Source organism: Dermacentor variabilis, chromosome 9, assembly GCF_050947875.1.
Source record: "Dermacentor variabilis isolate Ectoservices chromosome 9, ASM5094787v1, whole genome shotgun sequence".
Lineage (NCBI taxonomy): Eukaryota > Metazoa > Arthropoda > Arachnida > Ixodida > Ixodidae > Dermacentor > Dermacentor variabilis.
The window spans coordinates 24,558,296-24,572,653 of NC_134576.1; the positions used below are offsets into that span (position 1 = coordinate 24,558,296).

At 51.2% G+C, this 14,358-nt stretch overlaps 1 protein-coding gene across 4 annotated transcripts in view; it reads left to right on the top strand.

Annotated features, from left to right (window-relative positions):
* LOC142592555 (uncharacterized) overlaps window positions 1-14,358 on the top strand; it is a 415,001-nt gene that overhangs the window by 165,271 nt on the left and 235,372 nt on the right. The window contains exon 1 of one of the 4 annotated variants that reach the window (XM_075704066.1): window positions 7,197-7,359. The exons of the other annotated variants lie outside the window; for them this stretch is intronic. The gene's annotated coding sequence lies outside the window, so the exon portion shown is untranslated. Of the gene's footprint in view, window positions 1-7,196; window positions 7,360-14,358 lie in introns of those variants that run through there. 4 annotated transcript variants of the gene reach the window in all.

A 14,358-nucleotide genomic window follows, 5' to 3' on the forward strand; every position in this document is an offset into this window, starting at 1 on the left:
CGTCAGGGACATTTCCAAGAAACAGAACTTTTCTTTGAAAGAATGCACTTTTCTTGAAGTTAACCTTGAAGTTTGTCAAGCTCAAGGCATTTAATACCTGGGACAGGTGTTGCTGATGCTAAGCCTCAGCTTTGGAAAGATGATAATATCGTACATGTGCGTGTCACAAGGGACACCTAGGAAGGGCTTCAGGACTTCATTCGTGATCTTCTGAACCCGTGCTGGCGAGTTCTACTGCCCAGGTTGCTCGTGTCCACCAGCTTGACATTTATTTTAGGCACAGGAGCGCCGCTGTCAACGAAAGCCATCGTATGTGTGTTTCACACTTTGACTGGAATGTCGTGCCTTCCTTTAATGATGCCATTGAAATTTCTAGCAGAACGTTGCAAATCTAATGCTGACCGCACTGAATGTGATCGGAACAAATTCATACCGATTAAGCTTCTGCCGTCCTTGTTAACATAGCTCACAGCTTTCATATGTGTCCAAACTTACATGTTGAACGTCAGTACCTTATGTTTCTCTTTTCGGGGGCGCATGGCACAGCGCATTTGTGAAATAACTCAAATGCAACTTTGCTTGTCGGAAATTTCTAAAGGGCAATTTTTCTGCTGTATTCTGTTTTTTTTTCGTACTTTGTTGTTGTTGTCGCACACTCTTGTTGCAGAAACGACTGTTCCATGATGCAGTGTTTTTCTTAGCGCTCTTTACGTCTGCTACGCGGTCCTCGTGAACGCCTTGACTTCTGTCGCAAGCCGCTCCCTATATTCAAGGGGAATAAGGGGCCGCGAACGGTGATTGTAGGAACAGGGCGCAGTAACGCAGCAACCGGCGCACGCCTCGTGTTGCTCTAGTGCTCCTGTCCTCGTTGTGTTGTGCCGCAAGCTGGTTGCCCGTCGACACGAGCGACCGACTCGCTGGAGACAAGGCTCTGCCTCCTGGCAGCCCTTCTCGCTCGCCTCTGTGATCGGTCGCCGACCTCGCGCCCTGATCGGGGCGCACGTGCTTCTGTCCGGTGCGTGTGATGAACGAGGCGACTGTTGCGGCCGAGCAGAGAGCGCGATGAATGCCTCGCTCCGGCTCGAGTCTCGCGGGCGTGCGGGTGGGAACACGATGCACGCGTATCGCACGCTCCGGCTGATCGCCAGAGACAATGGAAGGATTCGAGAGGGTCGGCGAAGCGGAGAAAGTGTGCTGCGCGATACGAGTGCCAGATAAGAAGGCTCTCTCTCTCTCTCTCGAGTGTGTGTGTGTGTGTGTGTTCCGCCTTTCCGCCGGGGGCAAGAAGAGTGGCAGCCGGAACACTCACTGGGCCGTCGATTGCGCCGATAAAAAAAAAAAAAAAACAGGGTCCGGCTTCTCGGCCCTGGCAGATATTGCGACGATACTAGTTCTGCCCCGCGCTCTATTGGCGTGTTGCGTGCAGGGCGCGTTTGTGGGGTGGGTGTTTGGGGGGGGGGGGGGGGTGCAGTGAAACAACAAGCGCACGGCTCACGATCATTCTCTCTCTCTCTCTCTCTCTCTCCGTTTCTCACACACACACTTGTCGGACTCCGCGAGATTAGGGAACAAACGGTCTCGGAGTGCGTGGTTTGGTAAAAGGGTCGCGTTTCGCTTCGCATCAGATTGGCCGGCGGCGCTTCTTGTGAGAAACGCCCGCCATCTGTTTTGGTCACGTTTACGTGCCAGCGGTTAGAAGCGGTTTTGGTCGACGAACTTGCTCGTGAAGCAGGCCGTGGGCTCGCGTCCTTGCAGTGAAACCTGTGTATGTACCTCGTGCACTGCTGCGGAGAAGTCCGCGGGATGGTTGTTTGCGCGCGTCACGTTCTGGTAGATTAAGTAATTTAATTGCTGGATATTTGACGTTCCATAGCAGCGCGGTTGGCTGTAAGGGATGCCTTAGCCCGACGTTACGTTTTACATATAGAAAGTTGGCGCCCGAACGTACTAGGCGACGGAAGGACAGACGTCCGCGGCGCCCCGTATAATATGTTTGACGCGGGGTTTCTCAACGGCCAAGTGGCATTCACAGTGGCGTTACTTGTTTTATGTAGAGGTTTGTTGTAGCGATCGAAAATGAACTGTTTCGCGTCATTTGCTCCCCACTCCGTCATTCCAGCCCTGTAAATAATGCCGCGAACCTGCTTAAGCAACCAGAGCATATATACGGTGGAATATGCGGATATCTTTTATGTTCGGCTCACTGTTGGGGCCTCACATGCACTCAGTCTACGCCTTTGTAGCTTTCAGTATGTGGTCATTTTCCCTAATTTGCTGTGAAAAAATAAAGACAATTTGTAATTCAATGTGCGGCATCCGGCGACGACGCCGTCGTTGTCGTACATTAACCCGATGTTGCCGTCAGGCAGACCAGCATCTCTCGAGTCTTTTCTGTTGTACCGAGAGCGACGCAGGTTAGGCCAAACGGGGATGGTTGTGTGTTCGATAATTAGCCTGCATCTATCGCTCCGGGCACCGACAGAGCGGCCTAAATAGACGCTAGGCGACGCGTCGCCGGCGTGACGTACGCCTTGAAAAGACGGCCCGAGTAGTTGTGACGAGGGCAAGGGCTGCGATATCGCGCCTTCCGTTTGGTACAACCTCGACGCGGAACTATATCGTCAGTTACCGCCACGGGAAAGTGAACGGATCGGTGGGCGCTCGTCGAGGCAGCGGGCGACAGGGCGCCACCGTTCCGTGTCGCGCCCGCTAGTTGTCGCGGTGTCGGCACGTCGCGGGAAGCTCTTCCGCTTCCGGTCCACCACCGCTGTGAGCCAGCATTGTTTCAACGCCACCGTCCCCCCTTCGCCATCGGGCCGAGGAGCGTGGTGCGCCCGTTCACCGGCGCCTGTCATATCAGCCCGTCCTGGGCTTCCGCTTTGGGGGCATCGCGATATGGCCACGCCCGCTCGCCATCTATGTCACTTAATTCGGTGCACCGGCGCGAGAGGCTGCTTCGATCATCTCTGAACCGTACTGCATACCATAGCCGAGATAACGTGACGATCATGCTCCGACGCTTTTCCTTTTCGCGCCTTGTGAGTGATGCAAGCGACGCTTGTGCCCATCGCAGAGATCGCCCAGTCGTCAGCGCTAGACGATACAAAGGATGGAGCGAAGCCGATTCTGGCGTTATATCGCCACATCATTTAGAACCGGTCGTGTTTGTGGTTCGAGGAATGTCGCGTCGATACTCGCGCTTCGAGGAGTGCTTCACGCTTATAACCTAAAGACAGGCTACTGAACACTAGTATGTTACGGCTGCGTATCAAACGCGTGGCAGCGCACACGAAGAACAAGACGGGCAGAGTGCGCTGCGCTCGACGTTTCGCGTTCCTCCTGTGTTCTCTGTGGTCTTCTACATTGTATAGCGTAACATAATTGCGTGCAGCCCTTTAAGTGGGCGCTTAGGTATAGGGACGTCCGAATCTCCTCTGTGGAACGGAATTAACTGCTTTTTTGGCGAAGAAAATGTATCGCGTCAAGTCGTCGAGCTATCGCTTTCTTAATCTCTCTCTCCTGCCTGAAGCGTGATCTATGTTCACCACTATACGTGACGTCACAAATTTCGCGACGCTTTTGCTGTTTGGGTGTACATCTCCCGCCAGGGAATTACGCATTGATAAAGAGGGAGGTTGCATTTTTGTTGAATCGACTGCGGCAACTATATTCCATGCCATTTGCCCGTTGCGAGTTCCTCTAAATATCGTACATGCATCGAGTCGGTCATACTCCCTCGGCGCGCCTCTTTCTACAATTAAATGGTCGACGCTTTCATTCCGCTCCTGGAAGTGAACTGCAACAAGAAGTGGCGACAATGCCTCGCTGTCATTTCGGCTCAAACACTGGCCACGCCCTGCCGTCGTTTGTAGGGCGTAGACAGCCCTCCGATATTCGAGCCGCGTTAAAATAATGAGACTCGGTGTGAGAAAGATGGGACATTTGTTATTCGCGAGAGGCAGCGAGCAAACTTTCGCGTATACTTGTAGGTTAAATATAAATGGACAGGTCTTTTTGAAGAAAGGTTTGCCGGCGTAAACGTATTCGCCTACTTATTACAAGGCGTGGAAAAATAGGAAGGGCCATAAGGAAGATGGAGGGCCGGTAAGATAGAGAAGCACTCGCGCGACTCGTAATCTCAATTAACTGTTGCTCGAGTGACAGTCTTTAAATGCAGCCAACTGACTGAAGGCACGCCATAAATTCCGCGGCTTGACGCTGATTCGATGTACAGTGCCATGAACCTAATATGCCGTTTTGAGTGGAAGGGTCCCGATAGAGTGTTTGCATATTCATCTGGTATAGAGCACCTTCTCCGCTTCATAATAGACGCAGCTCGAAAGGAAGGGCAACACGAGACGGAGAAGTTACGCAGGACAGGCGCTAAACTAGCAACATACACTGTACGCTCTACGTTCCAATGCGCTGCTGTGACAATTGCGTCCGTACGCCGGCCGTGTAGTGAGCGTTGGTTGGGCTCACGTGGTGGAACTTCATCGGGGACCTTTCACTCCATATACTTCGTCTACTGTGGCTCATCGGTTGCGTTATACTCCTTTTGTGTGCACCAACACCGAGTGTCCTATACTTGTAATGCCGGACATCTTTTTTCTCGCGTACAGCGTGAGACGCCCGCCGAGCGCGTTCGCACTGTGGCGCTCGCACTCGCTCATTGTGGTGACCGCGGTTCGGTTAGGTGCGGCAGCGTGGCCCGGTAGCGGTGCGCTGAAGAGCCGTGTTCTGTCGTTCGAGCTTCGCGGTGCGTTCGCCACGCTCCCGTTGGCGACGAGACCGGCGGGAACGGCGGTGCGTGCATGTGCGCGCTTGCGTGGCTCGTGCGCTATTTGCATAGCGGGCCGCGCAGGCGTCGCCGTCAGTTCGGTGCGAGGTGCGCTGTCCTGCACGCGGTGCGGCCAGTCGCGATCGTCTCGTCGGGCGCCCTGGCAGTCACCCCTGACCTCAACCCGCGTCGCGCCCGAGGGGCGACCCGAAACCTGGACGGGGTCTGGCCCGGACGTCCTCCTCGCCTGTACCCATCTCGTTTATTGTTTTGCGTGTTTGCGTTTTTCTCGCCCGCTTGGCTCAATATTGGAATGCATCATGTAACCGCGCAAACAACAAAGGACAAAGAAGGAAACACACAAGACAGGCGCGGATTGTAGCTGCTGTCGGTCGTAGCTGCTGTCGCTAAATGCGAGGTCGCTGGTTCGATTACTTGCCGCAGCGGCGTCGTTTCGACGGCGTAAGTAAGAGAGACTAAGAGAGAGAGAGAAAGCGCGCGAGTAAGAAAGAAAAGGCGATGGGAGTAACTCGTTTTCACCCCACCACGTCGAATGTGCACAATGCCTTCTGGAGCTCCCTGGCCGTCGCCACATTAGCCGCTTGACAGCTGTAATTATCCTTCACTCCCCTCAGAAGCATTGCAGAAACTGCAGCGTTTCCCTTTCTACTAATGTGCGAGGCCAGAGACGACGCAGATAGAACTGTAGAGAGAAGAAGAAGAGGGAGAAGTGTGGAGGCAGTTCCCATATAACAGACGGGGGAGGTGACGTGAGAACGCAAGGAAAGCCTACTACCATGCGACAGCGGTTGGGGGGAAACAGGATAAGATGAAGTTCAAGGTAGGGTAGAGTACGTTGCTGCTATTTCTGAAAAAATAAACGCCATGCAAATATGTCCAGCGGGGTGACTTACGCAGGGCATGCAGAAGCAGAGCCGCATTAATTAAAGCGCACCACAGGATCCAGGAGACACTACGGAAGCGGTCGACCGTCGAATAACACTTCTGCGCCCGCCACATTAGCTTTGCGACTATGGCATTGCTAGAGGTCGTGGATTTGATCCCAATCTTGGCAGCCGCATTTCGACTGGGGCTAAATAGGAAACGCACGTGCATTTAGATTTTGGGACACGTTAAAGAACATCACGGTGTCAAAATTAATCCGGAGTTTGCCACTACGGCTTGCCTCATAATCTTAGTGTAGCTTTGGCACAAATACCAGCCCCATAATTCCTTTCAAGTTTAATACTTCTGCCACAATTTGATGTGCCATGTGAGGAAGTGTCTACGCTCAACCCTCTCAGGTTATAGAATATGGCGCACAACAACGCCTCCAGCGAACACCTCTTCCTGTGTGTTCGGTGTACTACGCAGACAAACAACAGTGATGCACGCAAGGTAGCGTTTAACATCAACTCACCACTCTCGTGTTAGCCTAAACGTTGAAGAAATTAAGCTTTAGTCGTCAACATTACCGCTAATTATCGTCAATCAAGGCATCCGGCACGGAAAGCTTCTCTTACATCTATTCCCACAGTGCGTGGGATCTGCATTATTTTTTTTTCTCTCCCAACCTTGAATGAGCGCTTCGGCCAAAACTGTGCTTGCATTGCGTTAGCACCGTCGAGCGACGGTGCTAATCGCCAGTGCGCTTCTCACGCTGCTAGTGTTGGCCCGCCGTCCGTCGTTCGAATTTTCCTGGTCACCGCGGGCCTTTACCGTTCAAAGCCAGCCACCAGGCGCGGCTCCTTTCCGTCTCAGTGACAAAAACGATCTATAATTGTGCTTTGGTTGGCTGCTTGCGCCGCCAGTGATTGCAGGAGCCAGAAACACCGTCGTGGCGGCCATGTTTTGGACATCACCTTTTAGAAATGTCCGGGACGCGCCGGTCGTGGCCTGCTACCGGCGGCTATCCGGCGGATGTAGTCGGCAAAAGCCTTGGAGTGGATTTTCTGTTTCTCGGAAGGAGCCACCGCCGTGGTGCGGATTTAGACAGCACCTATTGCGTTGGAGTTGTTAAACCTTATCAGTGATGCAGGTGACTACAGTCGTACATATATATAGCCGTCATGAAATCATTGCACTTTCTTACGACGCAGATTACGGATATAAAACAAAAAATGCGCATCTAAGGAGTATGGCCTGGGCATCTCCCTCTGGAAAGAAGTGACCTCGCATCCTGACTCCGCTGGTTGAGCCGGGCCGGTGTTTGTGACGTGTGTCGTCTGGAGACCTCGCGGTCGAGCGTTCGACGCGAGCGGCGTCACGAGGGCGCCCCGCTTGTTTGCAGCTGTGCGCGTTGCACTGCGCGGGGGGGTCGACACCCTCCCGTCGTGGCCCGCTCCGGCCGAGCCGTGTCGCGGAGGCGCGAGCGCACCGCTGCGGCGTCTCCGAGGTGGGCGCTGCTCGCGTGCAGCTGGCCACACTCGCAGCTGTGAACTGGTGGTGCGCCGGTACGAGCTCGCGTTGCGACGCTCGCATGCCGAGGGCCTGCGGCGCGGCGGCGGCAGTCGTGGTGGGAGCCACCCTCTGCGTGGGGCCGACGTCTGCGCCGTCGCCGTGACGCCGATGGGACTGAGGTTGGATCGAAGCGCGTTCGTCTTTCACCGCGCCAGCGGTTATAAGCTGCCGAAAGCTGAATTATCGGCATGTTGTTGCAAATATTATCGCCAAAATATTATTAGCTACGCTTTATTCTCTGAACTGTGCGAACTGTTATGAATTTGCGTTGTGTTTTTGCAGATGTATTCTTTGTGCTTCGAAGGCTTTTATTTGCCCCTGCACTAGTGTTCTACGGATACTTCCATTAATAAATAAAGATTATATGCCGTGCGTGGGTCTTGCAACGGCGCCATGTTTGCCATTGCTGCGCGTGCGGTTCCACGGCGAGCTCGTTACTCTATGCCGACGACGTGGGTGACGAGCGCACGGTCACCGCGTGGGCCCCTCGTGACAAGAGTGGCTTTCGCGCATTTACGACGCCCCCCCCCCCCCCCCCCCCCCCGAGGAGCACCCACGTTTATCGCGACGGCGCGCGACAGCCTTCGAGCCGCACCTCGTCGGCGTTTTTGCCCGCTGTACCTGGGCGTACAGTCGCGATACAATCGTCAAGTGCGCAGTTCGCCTGGTCGCGGACTGGAGTTCGAACCCCACGCCCCTCCCACGCTCCCGCTTTGCCCGACTGCTACCGCAGCCTCTCTCTCTCTCTCGCAGCGACCGCTATCAGTGTAGCGAATGAAAGGATACGTCGCACGCCCCCTCGGTATGCGGCCGAGTGAAGGGCACTGAATTTGGCAGTATTATATAGACCGTCTGGACTGCATGCCGCCCTTTCGACGGAGATTTTGCGCGCATGGATGGAGTTTGATCGTGTCCAATGCGCCGTAATATCCCCGCTGTACTATGTGGAACGGACTGAGATGCTCTTGTTTAGAACTTGCTCGAGCACGTTTTGTTTGCACAGTGCGCGCTTTGCGTATTGGACGCCGTGTGTACGCACTCCCCTGTGCTCTTGCGCCCTCCCTTTGTTAGCGTAATTTCCAGCGCGGGAAAGAAAAGAATAGCGCATGCGCTCACAACCGCACGAGGACAGACTGACAGGACGAGCGAAACAGCAATACAAAGCTAACAGATGCAGCCTGAGTTATGCATCAACTATAGCGCAACAAGGTGTTGTTGTCAATTAACGCCTCGTTTCTCCTCTCTACCCTTTCAGACCACTAGCTCCACCACTCTCTTCGTCGAAACCCCGACCCGGTCCTAGAGAGGGCGTTAGAGTGCTGTGACTTGACGTGTGCGACAGCTGCCAGGCATAGTATAGTAACTCTGTGCTGCCAGGCGACCCACTGTCGCTGCTGTCTTCTCCAACGCGCGCCAGTGGCGCATGCCGGAACCGTTGTGTCACGGTCGTTTCGTGCGCTTCGTTTTCTCGGCGCCCCCTTTCGGCCGCTGCCGTACTTTGCGGTGCCTGCGCGTGTACGTACGCAGCGTGCCCACGTGCAAAGCACGCCTCTGCACTGGCTGCCGTCGTTCGCGAGGTGAGGGCGCCGGGGCTGCGGCCATCTTTTCAAGTGGCAATAAAGAAAGTGGCGTACGCCTTTCAGTGCTTCGCTCCGTGTACATCGAATTACGTGCAGATGTTGCGAGGCCTTGCCCTGCGCGAACAACTGTCCGATCGGTGCCGATCGATGACAACGGGAATTCCCGCTCGTTTGTCCTTCAAGCGGGCATGTATGTACGACGGTTCGGGGCAACGATGCGGACAGAAGCCGCTTTCGTATTCGCTTAGTGCGTGAAAAACGTAGTGTCAACGTGGGCCGCTTGGAGCACCCTCCAACATTGCCAAGAACAGCTGGGAAAGGAGAGAGGGGGCCAATGTCTTCGGACACTTCCACGCCTCATTTCTAATCCGTCATTCCTGCATTTTCTTGGAATCTGCGAGAATAGGGACGCGGGGGTCGCACCATGACCGTTATACTTATAGTAACGCACGTTCGTAATAGCGCAATTAATCGTTAGAAGATAGTAGTGAATCGTATACCGGAATATTGTGAGACTTGCTCAAAAGTAGCAGCGGCGCCTCGCGTCGTCTTGTGGCACTGTGGTCACCGTGTGTAGACTAATAAAATGTTGCGTTCTGTTGGGCCCCTTTACACGTCGAAAAAGAAAATATGCGAAAGTGTCTCCATGTTGATTACGTCGCGAGTAAGTAGAATGCGGTCGGTCCACGGCCGCTCGATTGATGACCGGTTATTACGAGGAAACCTCAACGCACTCTTATTGGACACACCTTGGCAACACGTTGCCCCCAGCGCTGCTTCCAGCCTCAGCTTCTTTGCGTACGTCTCTTCTGCGTGCTATATAATATTCTCCAATTATGGTAATAGTAGCCTTGCTGACAATATTTTTCTCTCTCTCGCATAATGGTTTCTACATTCATTTAAAAAGATTATTTCATGCCTTCTTTTGCTTCATTGTCTGTTGGCATCGTATGGCTGCCTCTGATTTGACGTTAAATAATCACTGCCGCATTATTAGCAGCAAAACGGGGGCGGAATTTGTTCCGATGCGCACTGCATTATCGTCGATCTGCTCTAGAAATGCAATGCGAAATTTCGGCGCAAGACCGTAAAACCAGATTCTTGCGCAACTTCCTTTTTTTTTAATTTCTTGTCATATATATATATATATATATATATATAGCCATAGCACTCGTAGTACAGCCCTCTGGGCCGTTCTCTTTTTCGAAAGTAGTCTTATCAGGGATATTATAATTACGCGAAGGTATTTCGCCCTCGTGAGCAGCAGTCCTTGAGATAGTTACTCGGGCCAGCTTCCCACGCTAAGAGTGCCGCGCTCGCCTAGCACGTGATCAAGCTTTACCTAGTCTCTAAAGCCGCTCGAGTTCGCTCTTATCCACGGGCGGCCATTTTTCCAAGAAAGTATGCCTTCCCACTACTCAGTCCCTTTCCACCAATCAGTTCCTTTCCACGTAAGTATGAAGCTCTGGACAGGAGCTATGGCGCTTCAAAGTAACCTGCAGTGGAGCCTGACGGACCAACCGACTGAGCTATCTTTCTGGGCATCATCCAAGGGTTACGAGTTCAAATCGCCTGTTCTCTTCCTCTTTTTTGCTTTCCTTCTTTTTTTCTTCCCCCCTTTTTAAAACGTCTTTTCTTTTAGTTTATCACTGTACAGGGACCCTCCTAAAAAAACGAAAGAAAGGATAAAGAAATTTATCTATTATGTATGGCCACACGTGCATATCATAAATACCAGGTTCTCTAGTTGAGTGCCATCCGTGCGCTATAACCGAGCTCAGATTGGTCCACCTTGACTGATCAAATAAGGCCCCACTGTAGGTTAAACGAGGCGTACAACTTCTGCGCGGGCGGTAGAGGATCCGCCTCGCGTGCAAGAGGACCGTGGTTCGAATCCCGGTGCCGCGCGATTCTCCACCGGAAAAAAAAACCGTGTGTTGAGAAAATTGCACAAACAGGCCTGGAGTGCGACCTGACCCCGGTGACCAGAACCGGTAACGCACTCTCTCACCAGAGCAGGATTGGCCACCCTGGTGCAGTACTTGGCCACAACCTCCTATATGAATACAACAATCAAACCCCGGCCCTCAGTCCCCAGCAGCCGCGAAGCAACTGACCACGGCGGCGGTCACATCTGTGACGCAGCAGGGGATGCTAAGAATACCTGGCTCCGGACAGGCCGCCATTGGAATTTAAACCTGGCAACGTTTAACGTTAGAACGTTATCTAGTGAGGCGAGCATAGCAGTGTTATTGGAGGAATTAGAGGGTAGTAAATGGGATATAATAGGGCTCAGTGTGGTTAGGAGGACAAAAGAAGCATATACAGTGCTAAAAAGCGGGCACGTACTGTGCTACTGGAGCTTAGCGGAGAGACGAGAACTAGGAGTCGGATTCCTGATTAATAAGAATATAGCTGGTAACATACAGGAATTCTATAGCATTAACGAGAGGGTGGCAGATCTTGTTGTGAAACTTAATAAGAGGTACAAAATGAAGGTTATACAGGTCTACGCCTCTACATCCAGTCATGATGACCAGGAAGGCGAAAGCTTCTATGAAGACGTGGAATCGGCGATGGGTAGAGTGAAAACAAAATACACTATACTGATGGGCGACTTCAATGCCAGGGTAGGCAAGAAGCAGGCTGGAGACAAGTCAGTGGAGGAATATCGCATAGGCTCTATGAATAGCAGGGGAGACTTATTAGTAGAGTTTGCAGAACAGAATAATATGCGGATAATGAATACCTTTTTCCGCAAGCGGGTTAGCCGAAAGTGCACGTGGAGGGGCCCGAATGGTGAGACTAGTAATGAAATCGACTTCGTAGTCTGCGCTAACCCTGGCATCATACAAGATGTAGACGTGCTCGGCAAGGTGCGCTACAGTGACCATGGGATGGTTAGAACTCGAATTAGCCTAGACTTGAGGAGGGAACGGAAGAAACTGGTACATAAGAAGCCGATGAATGAGTTAGCGGTAAGAGGGAAAATAGAGGAATTCCGGATCAAGCAACAGAACAGGTATTCGGCTTTAACTCAGGAAGAGGACCTTAGTGTTCAAGCAATGAACGACAATCTTATGGGCATCATTAAGGGGCGCGCAATAGAAGTCGGTGGTAACTCCGTTAGACAGGAGACCAGTAAGCTATCGCAGGAGACGAAAGATCTGATCAAGAAACGCCAATGTATGAAAGCCTCTTACCCTACAGCTAGACTAGAACTGGCCGAACTTTCGAAGTTAATCAACAAGCGTAAGACAGCTGACATAAGGAACTATAATATGGATAGAATTGAACATGCTCTCAGGAACGGAGGAAGCCTAAAAGCAGTGAAGATGAAACTAGGAAGAATCAGATGTATGCGTTAAGAGACAAAGCCGGCAATATCGTTACTAATATGGATGAGATACTTCAAGTGGCTGAGGAGTTCTATAGAGATTTATACAGTACCATTAACACCCACGACGATAATGTGAGAGAGAATAGTCTAGAACTTGAAATACCACAAGCAACGCCGGAAGAAGTAAAGAACGCCTTGGGAGCTATGCAAAGGGGCAAGGCAGCTGGGGAGGATCAGGTAACAGCAGATTTGTTGGAAGATGGTGGGCAGATTGTTGTAGAAAAACTGGCCACCCTGCATACGCAATGCCTCATGACCTCGAACGTACCGGAAGCTTAGAAGAACGCTAACATAATCCTAATCCATAAGAGAGTGGACGCCAAAGACTTGAAAAATTGTAGACCGATCAGCTTACTGTCCGTTGCCTACAAAGTATTTACTAAGGTAATCGCAAATAGAATCAGGAACACCTTAGACTTCTGTCAACGAAAGGACCAGGCAGGATTCCGTAAAGGCTACTCAACAATAGACCATATTCACACTATCAATCAGGTGATAGAGAAATGTGCAGAATATAACCAACCCTTATATATAGCCTTCATTGATTACGAAAAAGCGTTTGATTCAGTCGAAACCTCAGCAGTCATGGAGGCATTACGGAATCAGGGTGTAGACGAGCCGTATGTAAAAATACTGGAAGATATCTATAGCGGCTCCACAGCCACCGTAGTTCTCCATAAAGAAAGCAACAAAATCCCAATAAAGAAAGGCGTCAGACAGAGAGATACGATCTCTCCAATGCTATTCACAGCATGTTTACAGGAGGTATTCAGAGACCTGGAGTGGGAAGAATTGGGGATAAAAGTTGATGGAGAATACCTTAGCAACTTGAGATTCGCTGATGATATTGCCTTGCTTAGTAACTCAGGAGACCAATTGCAATGCATGCTCTCTGACCTGGAGAGGCAAAGCAGAAGGGTGGGTCTGAAAATTGATCTGCAGAAAACTAAAGTAATGTTTAACAGTCTCGGAAGAGAACAGCAGTTTACAATAGGTAGCGAGGCACTGGAAGTTGTAAGGGAATACATCTACTTAGGGCAGGTAGTGACCACGGATCCGGATCATGATACTGAAATAACCAGAAGAATAAGAATTGGCTGGGGGGCGTTTGGCAGGCATTCTCAAATCATGAACAGCAGGTTGCCACTATCCCTCAAGAGAAAAGTGTATAACAGCTGTGTCTTACCAGTACTCACGTATGGGGCAGAAACCTGGAGGCTTACGAAAAGGGTTCTACTTAAATTGCGGACGACGCAATGAGCTAGAATGATGGGTGTAACGTTAAGGGATAAGAAAAGAGCAGATTGGGTGAGGGAACAAACGCGGGTAAATGACATCTTAGTTGAAATCAAGAAAAAGAAATGGGGGGGGGGGGGGCCATGGGGAGGGAAGATATGTAATGAGGAGGGAAGATAACCGATGGTCATTAAGGGTTACGGACGGGATTCCAAGGGAAGGGTAGCGTAGCAGGGGGCGGCGAAAGTTAGGTGGGCGGATGAGATTAAGAAGTTTGCAGAGACAACATGGCCACAATTAGTACATGACCGGGGTAGTTGGAGAAGTATGAGAGAGGCCTTTGCTCTGCGGTGGGCGTAACCAGGCTGATGATGATGATGATGATGATGATGATGATGATGAATCAATCAGTAAATAAACGACGCAGTTTCCCCCTAAATTTAGGTGAAGCATCGATTGCGATAGCAAGTTACTAGATAACTACACAAGGTTGAGGTAGTAGTTTTATAGGCCACATATACTTGATAAAGGGACCCTTAAACGATGTGGACGATTTTCTACAAACGTACTGAGTCGTTAAAGTAGGTCCTTCTGAACATTAATTGACGCATCTAAGTGCTTTGCGTAAAGCGTGTAATTTATTATAAAGTTTTAAGAATGCACATCGTTGCCGAGCGCAGCGCACTGCGCGGCGGAATTTTAAGCCGCCCCTACCCACATGATGCAAATCACCCATTTGACGTCAGTGGGGCGAGCTATCAGATTGGCTGACCAGGGCGCGTGATCGATAATTTTTCCCACTTTGTGGTAAACAAATGATATTCGTAATAGTTGAAATGTTAGTTAATTTGTTTTTATAAAAAGAAAGTGACATAAAGGGAATGCACAAGAAGAATTTTTCG